The 17,187-nt window shown below is 44.2% G+C and overlaps 1 long non-coding RNA gene across 2 annotated transcripts; it reads right to left on the minus strand.

The window, feature by feature from the left end:
- Positions 1–7,766: 7,766 nt before the first annotated feature.
- Positions 7,767–16,598, minus strand: LOC142729643 (uncharacterized). Of its 2 annotated transcripts, none has more exons than XR_012878407.1 (4): positions 16,216–16,598; positions 11,824–12,281; positions 10,662–10,757; positions 7,767–8,274 (listed from the first exon to the last, which is right to left on the minus strand). It is a non-coding gene; the product is annotated as an uncharacterized LOC142729643 (long non-coding RNA). The 2 variants fall into 2 exon arrangements; XR_012878406.1 differs by having other exon boundaries at positions 11,824–12,284.
- Positions 16,599–17,187: the final 589 nt, after the last annotated feature.

The raw sequence follows: 17,187 nt of genomic DNA on the forward strand, positions 1-17,187 counted from the left end.
CAGGAGAAAACAGCACCGTAATTTCAGCCGTAATGGCATGTGCAGGCGTCTTTCGCTGCGTCCATTACGGAAGTAATTGAAGCTGGTTTTCCATGGAGTCCATGGAAAACGGCTCCATTTACGTCTGAAGAAGTGACAGGCACTTTTTTACGCGCCGCCTTTTGACAGCGGCGCGTAAAAAAAAATGACCGTCGGCACAGAACATCGTAAGACCCATTCAAATGAATGGGCAGATGTTTGCCGACGCTTTTGAGCCGCATTTTCGGACGTAATTCAATGCTAAAACGCCCGAATTACGTCCGTAAATAGTGTGTGTGAACCCAGCCTTAGTGACGCCCCGGCTGCTAGTGCTGCATTGTTGGGTCACTTAGGAGACCCAGCGATGCAGCTGAAAGCGGACCGTCAGCCATGAGAAGTTTGCGCGGGGGGGGGGGGGGGGGGCCCAGTAAGAATTTTTGCATCGGGGCCCATGAGCCTCTAGCTACGCCCCTGGCGTGAAGAGGTTAAGTATGGTACTGTGCTTTTCCTCAATTAACGTCAGAGGACTTAAAAGCCCCTTTAAAAGAAGCTTGCTCTGGCGTCAGGCCAAGGCTTTAAAATGTGACGTTCTATTGGTGTAGGAAACACATTTTCATGTGGAGAAAATTCCTAAATTCTCGAATAAATTTTTCCCACATATTTTCACCTCTTCGTGCCCGGCTAAACGTAAGGGGGTTATGATCGCTATTAAAAACTCAGTAGTTTTCACTTTTAAATCTCTTATTAAAGATCCCCAAGGAAGATTCTTGGGATTGGTGTGTGAAATCAATAACATACTGTATACTATCTTTAATGTGTATTTCCCCAATAAACGGCAACATCATTACTTGAATTCCCTACTCCCGAAAATCAAGGCGTTAACACAAGTATGTTATGCTAGTTGTAGGTGGAGACTTTAATATGACTATTGACCCAGATATAGACTCCACTGCTAGAACTAGACAGTCTTCTCCTTTTGCATCGTCTTTGTTAGAGGGAGGCCTGTATGACGTGTGGAGATGCCAACAGGGGGGTGAGAGGGATTATACTTTCTTTCATGTTTCTAGGATCGATTTGTTTCTGGGTAATAATAGGGCACTCCTACAGTCACAATCTTCTGTAATTGGACAGATAACCTGGTCTGATCATGCTCCAATCTCACTTTCCATAAATGAGAAAATGTCGTCTTCTCTTCCTTCACAATGGCGTTTGAATGATTACATACTCCATCACTCTGATCATGCCCCAACCTTGCTAAAAGAATTGAAGCATTATTTTTCAGACAATGTGGGTTCTGTTTCATGTCCTTACATTTTGTGGAATGCGCATAAAGCATTTATGAGAGGGTTATTGATTAAAGCTTGTTCTCAGGCTAAGGCCGGGTTTACACGAGCACACAAAAAAATTGCAGTTTTGCGTGCGCAAAAGGCACTTAACAGCTCCGTGTGGCATCAGAATATGATGCACGGCTGCATTACAGTCATTGCTTGCGTCTCAGTACGACATTTATCTCAAACGCATGCAAATGACTACCTATGCACATAATAATAGAGCCGGTGCTTTTTTGGCTAAAAAAATAAAAAACAGTCCTCGCCACGCTCCCGCATTGTGTATCTCTTGGATAAAAAGGGTAATAAAGTTATAGATCCTAGGCCGACAGCCGAACAGTTCCAATCTTATTATAGTGCCCTTTACAATACGGTAGTCACCCCTCCTAAACCAGATAAGGATCCCACGTCCCCAGCTAATTTTCGTCCTATTTCTCTGTTAAACTCAGCTATTAAAATATATGCAAAAATCCTCTCGACTAGGTTGTATCATATTATTCCTCAACTGGTTAAATCAGATCAAGTTGGGTTTGTGGCGGGACATCAGGCCCCTGATGGAACTCGGCAGTTTATGGACTTGGTTCAGTGTGCAGAGACCTCTCGGACGCCTTCTCTGCTTCTTGCTTTGGACGCAGAGAAGGCGTTCGATAGAGTACATTGGGGCTATCTGTCTCAGCTTCTTGAATATTTTGGATTTAAGGGTCGTATAAAATCCTCCATTCTTGCATTATACCCATTTCCCTCTGCTAGAGTTCTCTCTTCGGGGTTTTTGTCTGACCCTTTTATAATAAAGAACGGTACGCGTCAGGGTTGCCCACTCTCTCCCATTGTGTTTGCCTTAGCGATGGAACCCCTCGCAGAACGAATACGACTTAATCCAAAAGTTCAGGGCATTAAAGTACGATCTAAGGCTCATAAAATTGGTCTTTAGGCTGATGATGTGCTCCTGGCAGTCTGTGACCCCTTTAATTCTCTATCCGCCATCCAAGATAACCTTTCTCATAGTTACATAGTTACATAGTTAGTACGGCTAAAAAAAGACACATGTCCATCAAGTTCAACCAAGGGACGGGAAAAGGGTCAGAAAAAAATTTCAACACATAGGAGCTAATACTTTTTTGTTCTAGAAAATTATCTAACCCTTTTTTAAAGCCATCTACTGTCCCTGCCTTGACCAGCTCCTGCGGTAGGCTATTCCATAGATTCACAGTTCTCACGGTAAAGAAGGCTTGTCGTCTCTGCAGGTTTAACCTTTTTTTCTCCAGACGGAGGGAGTGCCCCCTTGTTTTTTGAGGGGGTTTTACATGGAACAGGATTTCACCATATTTTTTGTATGTGCCATTAATATATTTATATAAATTAATCATGTCCCCCCTTAGTCGTCTTTTTTCAAGGCTAAATAGGTTTAATTATTTTAATCTTTCCTCATAACTTAGATTCTCCATGCCCCTAATTAGCTTTGTTGCTCTTCTTTGTATTTTTTCCAACTCCAGGGCATCCTTTCTATGAACTGGAGCCCAGAACTGAACTGCATATTCTAGATGAGGCCTCACTAATGCTTTGTTTAGTGGCAATATTACATCCCTGTCCCGCGAGTCTATGCCTCTTTTAATACATGACAATATCCTGCTGGCCTTTGAAGCAGCTGATTGACACTGCATGCTGTTATTTAGTTTATGATTTACAAGTACACCCAGATCCTTCTCAACAAGTGAATCCGCCAGTGTAGCTCCCCCTAGGACATATGATGCATGCAGGTTGTTGGTACCCAGATGCATAACTTTACATATATGTACATTAAACTTCATCTGCCAACTGGATGCCCAAACACTTAGTTTGTTTAAATCCGCTTGCAATTCACGAACATCTTCCATAGACTGAACTATATTACATAGCTTGGTGTCATCTGCAAAAATAGAAATAGTGCTATTAATCCCATCCTCTATATCATTAATAAATAAGTTGAATAATAGTGGTCCCAGCACTGAACCCTGGGGTACACCACTTATTACCGGGGACCATTCAGAGTAGGAATCATTGACCACAACTCTCTGGATACGGTCCTTGAGCCAATTATCAATCCAATTACAAACTATATTTTCTAAACCTATAGTCCTTAATTTACCCATTAGGCGTCTATGGGGGACAGTGTCAAATGCCTTTGCAAAGTCCAAAAACACTAAATCCACAGCGGCCCCTCTGTCTAGGCTTCTGCTCACCTCATAAAAACAGATTAGGTTAGTTTGACAACTTCTGTCCTTAGTAAAACTGTGCTGGCTGTCACTTATAATACTATTTTTTTCACATAATCCTCTATATAGTCCCTCAATAGCCCCTCAAACATTATCCCCACGATAGATGTTAAGCTTACTGGTCTATAATTACCCGGGGAAGACCTAGAGCCTATTTTGAAAACAGGCACCACATTTGCCCTGCGCCAGTCCCTTGGCACTATTCCAGTCACTAGAGATTCTCTGAATATTATGAAAAGGGGGACAGAAATAACAGAACTAAGCTCCTTAAGAACTCTAGGGTGTATTTCATCTGGTCCCGGGGCCTTGTGCACATTTATTTTGTTTAATTTAGCTTGGACCATATCTACATTCATCCAATTCAGTATATCAACTGATATATTAACAGCACTGGCACCGGCTACATCAGCTGCTCTTTCTTCTGTTGTATATACAGAGCTAAAGAACCCATTTAGTAACTCTGCCTTCTCTTGATCCCCTGTGACCAACTCCCCATTACCATTATCTAGGGGTCCTACATGTTCAGACCTTGGCTTTTTAGCATTTATATACTTGAAGAAGTTTTTACTATGTTTTACTATCCTTGGCCACCTGCCTTTAATTTTGTATTTTTGCTAATTTTATTACATTTTTACAGATTTTATTAAGCTCTTTATATTTTACAAAGGCTGCAGATGTACCCTCAGATTTGTATTTTTTAAATGCCCTTTTTTTGTCATGTATTGCCCCTTACACAGAAGGTGTAAGCCATGTGGGATTTAGTTTTAGTCGTTTATACTTGTTACCTATAGGAATACATTTTGCACTATAATTACCCAAAGTAGATTTGAAAATCTCCCATTTATCATTTGTCCCATTATTTGACATTAGTTCTTCCCAGTCTATATCCTGAATTGCAGCCCTCATCCTGGGGAAATTGGCTTTCTTAAAAGTAAATGTTTTTGCCCTCCCAGCCTGCGTTTGTTTTTTACAGTATAGGTAAAATGTAACTATATTGTGATCACTGTTACCGAGGTTTTCACGAACATTGACATTCCCAACAAGATCTGCATTATTAGAAATGACCAGATCCAACAGAGCTTCACCTCTAGTCGGGTCTTCCACAAACTGGCCCATAAAATTTTCCTGTAACAGGTTGAGGAAATGTCTCCCCTTTGCAGTTGAAGCCGAACCATGACACCAATTAATATCCCGGAAATTAAAATCTCCCATTATCACTACAGTACCCGCCTGTGCAGCCCGCTCCATCTGTTTATATAGTTGACCTTCCATCTCCTCAGTTATATTGGGGGGTCTATAGATTACACCAAAAGTAATTTTTTCAGTGTTTACCTCCCTTTCTAGTTCCACCCACAAGGTTTCAACCTCCTCACAGTATTCACCCACTATTGTCTCTTTCACGCTCGCCTTCATATCACTTCTCACATACAGACATACACCACCGCCTTTCCTATTTATCCTGTCTTTCCGAAAAAGTGTAAAACCCTGTAGATTTACAGCCGTCATGTGAAGAGTCCAGCCATGTTTCAGCAACACCAACTATATCTATATTTTCTTCCAGTACCAAGGCCTCCAGCTCCCACAGAGAAAAAAAAAAAAATGTCTAACCAACCTGAGTCCATATTTGGACCATCCACTCCAGTTATCAGTTATTTTATTAACCTCTAATATATTAAAGTTGCCAATTAATGTTGTGAAACTCAATGCTCCATTTAAATTAAACATTTTTCTTAATTTAACCCCAATTTCATGCATCATATATATTGTTGGATACTCCTTACAATTTCTCAATTGCCCGGACTCCATTACCTCAAGTATATTCTGAAGATGGCCCCTCCTAGACTTAGTAATATTTTGTATAAATGGAGATTGTTTCCCACTCAAAATATTTCTCCACTGTCCTGACAAAAATTACATTCTCAAGTCAGGTACTGCCAGTCCACCCTCTTCTCCTCTATCCATCAAGTATTTTAACTTTACCCTGGGTTTCCTTCCTCTCCAAATTAGCTCCCTCATTAAAATTTCTATGTCTTTTCTCCTATCCACATGGGACTGTTAATCAGTGGATACAACAACTGGGGTAATACTATCATTTTAATTATGGCTATTCGATCTGCCATAGAAGGGGGTAACATATTCCATATCTTAATTTTTGGGTGAGAATTTTGTAGCTGGTGTCGATCCACGTAGGGTAGTCTCTTCAATCAACCCATCGGGTTGACCACCAGATCATGGGCGCAGGGGATTTAACAGGAGAGTAATGGCTGTTTTTTCATTTCAAAACATTCCATGCAACTAGTTTCATTTCTCGGACAATCCTTTTAAGGAAATATTTATCGGGGCACAATGCACCATTTCTGGGCGCTGTATCCAATGTTTATCTGGACAGTCGTCTGGTTATTTTTCTGGACTTTGTATGCACTATTTACCTGGATGCTGGGTAATAATTATGTGAGTTAGAAACAGGAGGACCTGCAATCTCATCAACATTGTCCTTTCCTCATAAAATGTTCTTCTTGAGACATCTGATGGATTACTCTGAAAATATGTTGTAGGTGCCAATCAAGGTCCAAAGGTTGACATACTCAATGGCCTCCAGGATCTGAATTATACCTTTTTCTTTCACTAACCCATTTCTCTAGGAGTCATATATAAAGGTTGGGTCTATGGAGCCCAGATGAGCTACATTAGCAACTTTGAAAGAGCAGCCTCAGAGACATTCAGCTCCAGGATGGTCTGTGTCAGATAAGTAGTGGTTCAGAACGCACTGGACGATGTAGGTGCATGAATAGGGTCCCAACCCAATCGTAGTCAAAATAAGTATTCGGCACACAAAGCTGAGGTTTAAAGAATAAATCTTGATTTTATTTCAAGTGGTTGTAGATGCCAGAGGCTAAGGCTGGATTCACACGAGCATGTTACGTCCGTAATAGACGGAAAGTATTTCGGCCGCAAGTCCCGGACCGAACACACTGCAGAGAGCCGGGCTCCTGGCATCATAGTTATGTACGATGCTAGGAGTCCCTGCCTCGCTGCAGGACAACTGTCCCGTACTGTAATCATGTTTTCAGTACGGGACAGTAGTTCCACGGAGAGGCAGGGACTCCTAGCATCATACATAACTATGATACTAGGAGCCGGGTTCCCTACAGAGTGTTCGGTCTGGGACTTGCGGCCGAAATACGTTCCGTCCATTACGGACGTAACATGCTCGTGTGAACCCAGCCTTAGTGCGACGCTTCGGTCATTACATGACCTTCATCAGGCACTGTGCCGTTCTGGTTGCTGGTACATCCAGTAGTTGGCGCTTCGTTCCGAATGGCGGCTGACCACTGTAGTTGGCGCACTTGAGATTTCTTAAAACTTTAGCTTTGAGTGCCGAATACTTATTTTGGTCTGTGTCAGATGTTAGGGATGAAGTCTACAACTGGCCAGACCACCTATCTTTCCTTCGCTCTGGAAATATAGGACAGTCCACGAGGCAGCACATCATGTCTGGTCAATTGCCCTACTACTCTGTACACTAACATCTTCAAAAGAGAAGAGGAAGGTGCAGATGTGACGTTCAGGTTAGGTATTTGTAGCATTGAAGTTGTATTGTGCTCCCCTTGGAGCACTATGCAAAGGCAAAACTCCTTTATTGGCATGATATGTAGATGGTTGGTACTCTATTTGGGTGCGCAGGCTTACTTTGTTGTGTGCTCACTTGGCTAGGTCGGCATTAATGAGTGAAATGTATACAGTACCTTAGGAAAATACAGTGTGAGAAAAAGATGTTAACTGGAGCGCTCCCTAGGGTAATACCTTGAAAAAAAATGTCAACTAGTCTTCTCACCTTGTGAACCTCTTGGTTGATAAGAACATCGACTGGATGCAGTTGTCTCTCTTTTTGTAGATTATTGTTCTTCTGACACGGAGTACAGTATGTCTCAGGCTGGGGGATCTCTTTGCTGGACTTTGTTGTATGGTGGTGTACGTTCGTCCTGATTATGACCTGTTTTTGTAGCAGGAAGATGTCTTTCTTGTTTAGATGTTACTCCACGGGTTACCCAGCCTACTCATTCTTCAATGAATCAGTGACCATGTCCACAATTGATTACACATGTATAATATAGATTTCATGATAGTTCTTTGGAATTAAAACAAATTATTTTTATGTATTTGTCTATCCATTTTTATTAGAAATACAATAAATACATTGAGATATGTTTTTATTGACATGTGTTGCTATCAGCCAGACAGGAAAAAAAATATAGAAGGCCTTGGGAATCTGTAGGGGCAGCTGTTCTACAGGAAAGGGAGTGCAGAGACCCTACCAAACAGGACGAGGGGAGGCAGTCCATTGCCGGGCATCTGAAGAGACTTGCCATTAAACACCCAAAACCATTGTACTTCACCTCAGCCCTGCGAATCATGGACAAGGCTTCATTTTCAAAGACTTCTCGACAGTTGTCTTTTAATTGGATGGATCTTAAAAACCCCTTCTGGACAGTGGGGGATGGGAAGGAGGAGGTGTGGACGGATGACGTTCCGGCATTCTTAGATGGACATTAGTGGTTCATATCTGCTGCCTCTTTAGCTTTCAGACCTTGATCTGGCACATCCCTTTCCATGGCTGACATTCTCGACACCAGGGCTTCCTCCTGCTGATGTTGTACGGTACATTCCCTTCAGTTCTGAAACAAGAATAAATAAAATGTCCTAGTGAAGAGTTGCTCTCTTGAAGATATTCCCCGTGACCCACACCAAGACCCTTTGTCTGCCAGGTAGGTAGCGTTCTATGTTCAACTAAGTTAAATAAATTCACAAGTAAATCTGCTCAACTTTAAGATGCGGTTAACAGAAATGTTTAAAAACGGGGACAGATAGGGCGCCAAGCAATGGTAGAATTTTATTTAAATACGCGTTTCTGGCACGACTGGTCCCTTTATCTGGTGCTAAACTGACGAAGGGATCAGTCAAGTTTAGTCCCGGACCAGTCCAGTCCAGAAACACAGTCAAAATAAAATGGGCTTTACTTTACTGTCCCCGTGTGAAGTATTTGTGTTACCCGCCGCTTATCTATTTTTGAAGGGGAACTCCAAGAAAAATGTGTCATGCAATCAAAGGCGCAGTGCCCATCCAAACTACATCGCAACATTTAATGAAAAAAATTAGCTTTTATCTTTTGGATTACTCCAATATGTAAAGGCCAATATCACTAACAGCTCCTGGCTTAGCCAGCAGAGGTGGGGTCCGGAGCCGAATGGGACCCAGAGCTGCTGAAGGAGCGGAAAGTACATAAAGGGGATTTGTCCGGGGTCTGAATACATTTTAGGGTTTGTTATTAAAGGGGTTTTCCAGGCTTTATAAAAATTGTAATTCAAACTGAAAATTGCACCATTTAGCAAATACCCACCTTCTAATTCTCTGCGGCTCCAGTGCCGGCGGTTCACAATCCCCTGCCGGCCTGTTTACATAGGCTGGACCAGTGATGTCCTGTATCGGCACATGATCGCACTAGTCAATCACTGGCCACAGTGGTCACGTGCCATACTTACTTAGATCACTTCTGCAGGCGATACCCTCCCTCTATACTGTCCTTACTGCAAGGTTTTTATAGTGAGGATAGAATACAGGGAATATCTGGTACACAAAGTGTATTCTCACTAACCCTGCCCCATGACAAGCCATGCCCAATGAACGACGTTCTGTCAAAGGTACGCCCTGTCAAGTCCTGTCTCAATCCATCTGAAACTAAAGTGTCCCTAGAAAGAAATTCCAAATATTGTCAACTATGCTCTATTAGGGTATAGTATGAAGAATCAGTGCAGTAGGGTCTATATACTACTATATACACAAAGCTGCCATGTGCTGAACATTGCAAAACACCCTTTTTATAAAAGAGCGTTAATTCCAGTCCTGCAGTCACCCTGATGACCTTATACTGTGCCAGTACTTGAGGTAGGTGTGCCCCTTTATATATTACTTGCAGCCAGAATTGGCACCGGGATTATCAGCTCATTGACGAATTCTTGAGGTCACATTTGTGTCTTGATGTCACCAGACTTATCCAATCCTACGCCACTTGCTCTTTCTAGAATTTTCAGAAAAAAAATTCCCCTAGCAATAAATACTGCATGTAAATAATATTCTCATTACAGTACAACAACAAATAAATGGAAAAAGCGCCATATCCCTATTAGGTCCCGCGGACATCATAGAGGTGGTCCTTGACTTCCAGTCCTGCAGTCACCATGAAGACTTTGTGCTGTCAGTGCAGGCAGAATAAAGCTGACATGGTGACAATGTAATGTTTTATATGTACTACTACTCCCTGTACTGACTGATAGTAGAGAGAATGGACTAAGCTGAAGGATTCCCGACTCTTATCAATTCTTTAAATAGGGAATATGCCCTGAATACTAACCCCAAATTTATATTACATTTATAGTAGGGCAGATTTACTATTCAAATTGAGCCAGAATTATGGCGTACATGTTGTGCGCCATATTTATTAATTGTTTTAGACACATTTTGCGGCGTGCTTGACAAGGGGTGTGGCCTAGAATAAAGGGGCGTGTCTTAAACTAAGCCAACCAAGAGGTGGTATAAGGAAGAGAAAAGTGTCTAACATGTCTAGCAAAATCTATCATACATCGTGCACCACTGTGATAAATTTGGCGCAATTTCTGACTTCCTTGTATCAGTTTACACTGTGTAAAACTCAGATAGTTTTAGGCCCCATGCACACGAACGTATTTTTGCAGCCGCAATTCACCCACAAATCTGCAGGTGAATTGCGGCCCCATTCATTTCAATGGGCCCATGCACACGACCGTGGTTTCCATGGTCCGTGCATTGCCCAGGAACCGGGACCGCAAAAACAACGGACATGTCTTATTACGGTCGTGTTTTGCGGTACAGGCTCATAGAAAACAATGCACGTGGTCATATGCAGGGCCCGCGATTTGCGGGCGGCCGCGGGTGACACTCCGCGGACGTACGAGCCGCAAGTCACGGTCAATGCACCTCACTACGGTCGTGTGCATGAGGCCTTAGTAAATCTGCCCCATGGTAATACCAGTGACAGCCCGCTCTTTCCCGGTGGGGTACAGTCCTCCGCAGCATCTTCATCCACGTCTCATCTTGTATGTGCCGGTTACTTTTCTCCTTATACCTGAGAAGTAACAAAAATAACATCAGAAACTAAAAAAACACAATTCCAAGTATTTCTCCCCATTTCTAAAAATAACATTTCCTGCAGGTGAATAATGGAAAATATAAAGATATAAATATATTCAGGCCTATGTGTCTGTCCAGGGGGTCAGTGAGGGTCCTGCCTGTTATATGTGGGGAGGTCTTGCTGCACAATAACGGAGGCGAAAATGTCTGTACATCAATATATATTTGTCTCTAGGAGCCCCTACAAAGTCTCAGTGAGGGCCCTGTCTGTTATACGTGGGGAGCTTGTATACAGCGTTAGTAACAGGCATGTCACTCCAGTATAGATATTTTGGGTGCGGGTTCTTCGACCCCACTGTCCATAGTTTAATTAAACACCTTAAGAAAATGGATCATCACCAAGAAGTTTTATTTAAAGGGGTACTCCCATCTTACCATTTCTCTGGGACTCACACCTATGTGGAAAACGGAGGTCTCTCCCTGACCCTGTCCTGCTTTGTTCCCACATCCCTGTCCCGTCTAATGGCTGCTGATTCCAGGTGGAGAATGACTTGGGAAAGGCCTCGCACGTCCCTCTCTCTATTCTGTTCTATGGAAGTTTCGGAAACAGCTGAGCGCTGTTGAACTATTTGTGTAACTCCCATAGTACAGAACGGAGAGAGCTGCGTGCATGAGCATAGGTGGATATCACATAAACGTCTGAGATGGAGAAAACCCTCTAAAGAGATTATGTAATTAAAGGGGTTGTACATAATTAGAAAAATAGAGCTGACGTCTTCCAAAAACAGAGCCACACCTGTCCACAGGTGATTTGCGGTGTGTGGACAGCTTAGCCCTATACATTTCAATACAGAAAAGCTGCAATACCACACACAGCCTCTGAACAGAGGTGGCGCAGAGCTTCCATTTGGGTTATAGAGAGGGTCTCCATCGTGATACCCCCCTCTATGATATCTCAATACCCTTATAGGGCATTTCAGGTGTAACCAGAAGTTAAGGTGATACAAAAAAATATTCCATACAAGAGATTTCCTTAATGAAAATATTGTAACAATAATTACTGAAAATATGTAATTGACTTTTTCCCCCATTGTAGGAATAGAACCCGAGAAGCGACGTTTTGGACTACGGAACAGTCGATCCTCCGGATGAAATGCTGTGTGGTTGGAGCGCAGTCCCAGGAGCGCTGGTGTTGTTGTGCTGATCCATGTTCTTCTTATCTGGAGCTTGTATACAGAACACGCGATCCTTCTGGTCCGACCTACTAACATATATAAGCACAGCCTAAACACACACGTAATGATATATAATAACATAACATTAACATAATATTACTATGTATCAGCCCTGATACGTCAGTCTCATCATATTTCTGGGGTCCCCGCACACAGGATATACGTTACCTCCTGTGATGATGTCACTTCCCTGTATTTCCTGTATGACATGGCTGCTCTTCCTCTTCCCGTTTCCCTTTCTGATGTATTTCCTCTTCCTGTGATAAGACGTGTGCTGTTGCCTCCTGCTGTGTATAACACGAGATGCAACATGTCTTATAAAACATGTAAATAATAATCGCAGAAAGCAAAAAACATTTTGTTCATTTCCATTCACATCAATGGTTATTTGTTTGCAGCCGTTTTTCTGAGCCATACTTGTCTGTTTTTAGAATCAATTACAGGGAGATTTGAGATGTGGTTTGAGAATTTCTTTCCTATGTAAACCCCACCGATAAGGACAGCTAAGAAGCCTCAGTTATCAGCGAGCGACCCCATCATTAGACTAAGCAGAGTGCCCCCATACAGTGCCAGCAGAGTATTGTCCCTTAAACAGTGCCAGTATACTGCCCCCTCATAAACAACACTACCAGCAGAGACCCCCTCAATAAACCATATTGCCAGCAAAGTGCCTCCAATAATTAGTGCCAGCAGACTGCCCCCAATAACCACTACAAGCAGAGTTCCCCCTCACAAATAGTCCCAGCAGAGTGCCTTCCTTTATGCAGCTACATCATGTAAGATCTTCCCTAGTTTGGAAGTCTCCAGGACAATCTGGGAGAGAAGACAAGTGTGATGTAACCTGGTTGCAGTGTGTAAATGTAGCCTGAAACATCACGTGTAGCCCCTAAGGGCGGGTTCACACATGGCGGAATTTCACTTAAATTCCGCTGCGGACACTCCGCAGCGTTAATCCGCAGCGGAGCCGTTTCTCCATTGACTTTCACTTTAATTTAGCAGTGTTCGTTTACACGATGCGTACAATTCCGCTGCGGAGCATAGGCTGCGGAGCGGAATTTGGTGTCCGCAGCATGCTCTGTCTGTTGCGGAGCAGTGGCGGACTGGTTGCGGACTCATGGCGGAATTTCTCCATTGACTTCAATGGAGAGTCAAAATTCCGCAATGAAGTCCGCAGATCTTATGTGTGCTGCGGAGCGTATTGTTTTTACTACCATGACATTTCTTCATTCTGGCTGGACCTATGTATTTCTAGGTCTACAGCCAGACTGAGGAAGTCAATGGGGCTCCCGTAATGACGGGAGCGTTGCTAGGAGACGTCTGTAAATAGTCACTGTCCAGGGTGCTGAAAGAGTTACGCGATCGGCAGTAACTGTTTCTGCACCCGGGACAGTGACTACCGATCTCAATATACATGTATCTGTAAAAAAACATATAAGTTCATACTTACCGAGAACTCCCTGCGTCTGTCTCCAGTCCGGCCTCCCAGGATGACGTTTCAGTGTAAGTGACGGCTGCAGCCAATCACAGGCCAAGCACAGGCTGCAGCGGTCACATGGACTGGAGCGTCATCCAGGGAGGTCGGGCTGGATGCCGAAGGAGGGACGCGTCACCAAGACAACGGCCGGTAAGTATGAATTTCTTTGACTTTCACTAGGGAAAGTGCTGTCCCTTCTCTCTATCCTGCACTGATAGGGAGAAGGGAAGCACTTTTCCTGCAGTCCGCAGCGGCCAGTCCGCAATTTTCTGCACATTTTGTGCAGATCCGCAGCCGTAATCCGCAACCCGGATTAGGTGCGGCATTGATGCGGACAGTTGCGGAGGAATTCCGCCATGTGTGGTCATGCCCTAAGTCTATGTTCACATGTTACATATTTATTGCAGATTTCCATGGTCAAATTGACACATAAAGTATGAATGTGAATAGGGTTCTAGAAAACTGCATAAACTTGCAGCAGTAACAATCTGCAGTAGATTGTAATGCAAAGGATGCACAGCCAAATATGCTGCAAAAGCCACATGTAATATATGGAGAAATATTAGGCCTAGTTCACACAGAGTTTTTTTGGAGCGTTTTTTTAAGTGGAAAACGCATCGAAAACCGCACCAAAAAACGTCCGAAAACTAATCTTATTGATTTCAATGGGATGCAGAGGCGTTTTTCCCACGAGAAAAAAACACTCACAGGAAAAAGCAGCGTCAAGCCCTTTCTTCAAGCGTTTCCGTCTCTGACCTCCCATTGCCATCAATGGGAGGCAAAGAAAATGGTTTTCGCAGCATTTTTGCCTGCGGTGCTCAATGGCCGTGGTCGAAAAATGCGTAAAAAAAGCGGCAGAAGGAATTTTGAGGCAGATTTTTCCACCTGCAAAAAACTTGGTGTGTAAACAGGGACTTCGTGTCCACATGTGACCTACTGTATCCAATCACAGCTGTAATTCCAGCCAAGGCTGCCTAAGATTATGTTCACACCCCCCACTTCTCCTGCGGTTTGGCCGCTGCAGCCCGATGAGGAGGGATTATAACTAGAAATTGTGGATATAAAGAACATGCAGAGGTTTCTGTGTGACAGTCTAAGGGCATGACCAGACGTGGCGGAGTTCTGCATACACTGTCCGCATCAATGCCGCACAGAATCTGCGTTGCAGATTCTGTCGCGGCTTTGCCTAAAATGGGCATTAAATTGATGCGGACTGGCCGTTGCGTATTGAGGGGGAAAGGGCTTCCCTTCTCTCTATCAGTGCAGGATAGAGAGAAGGGACAGCCCTTTCCCTAGTAAAAGAAAAATAAATTCATACTTACCCGGCCGTTGTCTTGGTGACGCGTCCCTCTTTCGACATCCAGCCCGACCTCCCTGTATGACGCGGCAGTTCATGTGACCGCTGCAGCCTGTGATTGGCCTGTGATTGGCTGCAGCCGTCACTTGGACTGAAACGTAATCCCGGGAGGCCGGACTGGAGGAAGAAGCAGGGAGTTATGGGTAAGTAGGAACTTCTATTTTTTTTACAGGCTGATGTATATTGTGATCGGATGTCACTGTCCAGGGTGCTGAAACAGTTACTGCCAATCGTTTAACTCTTTCAGCACCCTCGACAGTGACTATTTACTGACATCGCCTATTAACGCTCCTGTAATTACGGGTGCACACACGTAATCACCCGTAATTACGGGAGCCCCATTGACTTCCTCAGTCTGGCTGTAGATCTAGAGATAAATAGGTTTAGCCAGAATGAAGAACTATCATGTTAGTAAAACCAGTACGCTCCGCAGCACACATAACATCTGCGGACTTCATTGCGGAATTTTCACTCTCCATTGAAGTCAATGGAGAAATTCCGCAATGAGTCCGCAACAAGTCCGCTACACGTCCGCAACAGCCAGTGTATGCTGCGGACACCAAATTCCGCACCACAGCCTATGCTCCGCAGAATTGTCCGCAACGTGCAAACGAACCCAACTAAAAAGCTGTGGAAAGCAATGGAGAAACGTGTACGCTGCGGATTTCCGCTGCGGACTATCCGCAGCGGAATTGCAGAGCAATTCCGCCACGTCTGGTCATGCCCTAAGGCTCTGTTCACATCTGCATTGGGGTCCCGTTCTGACGTTCCCGTCAGAGGTTTCCGTCAGAACAGGACCCTGAGCAGACACAAACTGACACCGACGGAAACCAGGGGTTTCCGTTTCCATCACCATTGATTTCAGTAGTCGACTAAGCTATTGTTTCCGGCAAAACGAAGGGTCCGGAGCACAAAAGAGACAAACGGAAACCACGGGCACCGGCTCCGTCACCATTGAAATCAATGGTGATGGAAACGGAAACCCCTGGTTTTCGTCGGTGTCTGCTCAGGGTCCCGTTCTAACGGAAACCTCCGACGGAACGTCAGAACGGGACCCCAACGCAGATGTGAACAGAGCCTAATATGGATGAGAAAGGGGAGGTGGGACTACTCATTTATTATGCCCTGATACTGAACTGGTATTACTAGTATTATACCCTGTTCTATGAACTCTACCCGCTGGAGTACCCCAAAGATGCTTGTACCACTGATCGAGGTGCTATGTGTTTTGTAGTAAAATTAAATTGGTATTTGATTATTTTTTTTACAGTTAATATTTATTAAAAATTCTGTTTTAAAGTTTTTTGCCTGGCAGTGATAGTTTGATATTTGTCCAATACCTATTTAGTTCCATTTTTCATGGATATTATGAGGTGGGACTACTCACCTAACCAGTATGTTCCTGACGGGAGCTGCATGCGTCCATCTCATCAAGTCTCCGATCTCCTGGCAGCTCCACTTTGTACAGATCCTACAATGAAAATCTATGCAAAAAGTTTACACCAAAAAAACTGAACATTCTACTGCGGAACCAGGATTGTTGTTGTGTGGCAGGGCTGCACCTCGCCCTTCTGCTGCCGGAGGTAAACAGTGAAATAGCGCCACCACCTGCATCACCATAGAGTGGCCATGTGGGGTAGAGAAAAGATAGCAAAGAAAATATAGAAAACCTTTATGTTTATATGTAGTAGAAATCTATTTAATACAAGAGAATAATATTTATAAAAATCGTAATCACATGCTGCGTTAGGCCTCATTCCCACGACAGGGTTTCCCGGCCGGGTGCCGGCCGTTCATAAATCGGCCGGCACCCGGCTGCATTAGGAATAATAGACCCCTAATGGGGCTATTCACACGACCGACTTTTTGACGGACGGGGAAACCGGCCGTCAAAAAATAGGACATGCTCTATCTTCGGCCGGGTACCCGGCCGCCCGGCTCCCATAGAAGTCTATGGGGCCGGGTAATACCCGGCCATCACCGGGATGTGTCCCGAGTGATGGCCGGGTTTTCCGGCGCTTGCGCTCTATCTCCTCCTCCTCACAGCGCAGAGTGCATGTGAGGAGGAGTTGATGCCATTCTGACGAATGGCATCGCTGTACACTGTGTTGCAGGGCCGGGGTGTACAGCAGGTGGAAGGGAGCGCTGCGCTGGCTCCCTTCCCCTGCTTGTTTTAAAAGCACCCTGGCCCGGCGACACCTTCGATGGCGCCGCTAGCAGCTGCTGCGGCTGCTACTACTGCAGCGACGCCACTATCGCAGAGCAGGGAGGTATCTCCCCGCTCTGCTATGTGCTAGCCGCACTTTAGCTCCTTGAAGGAGCGGAATCCCCGTGTTTTCGGGGATTCCGCTCCTGGACA

This window comes from Rhinoderma darwinii, unplaced genomic scaffold, assembly GCF_050947455.1.
Source record: "Rhinoderma darwinii isolate aRhiDar2 unplaced genomic scaffold, aRhiDar2.hap1 Scaffold_73, whole genome shotgun sequence".
Classification (NCBI taxonomy): Eukaryota; Metazoa; Chordata; class Amphibia; order Anura; family Rhinodermatidae; genus Rhinoderma; species Rhinoderma darwinii.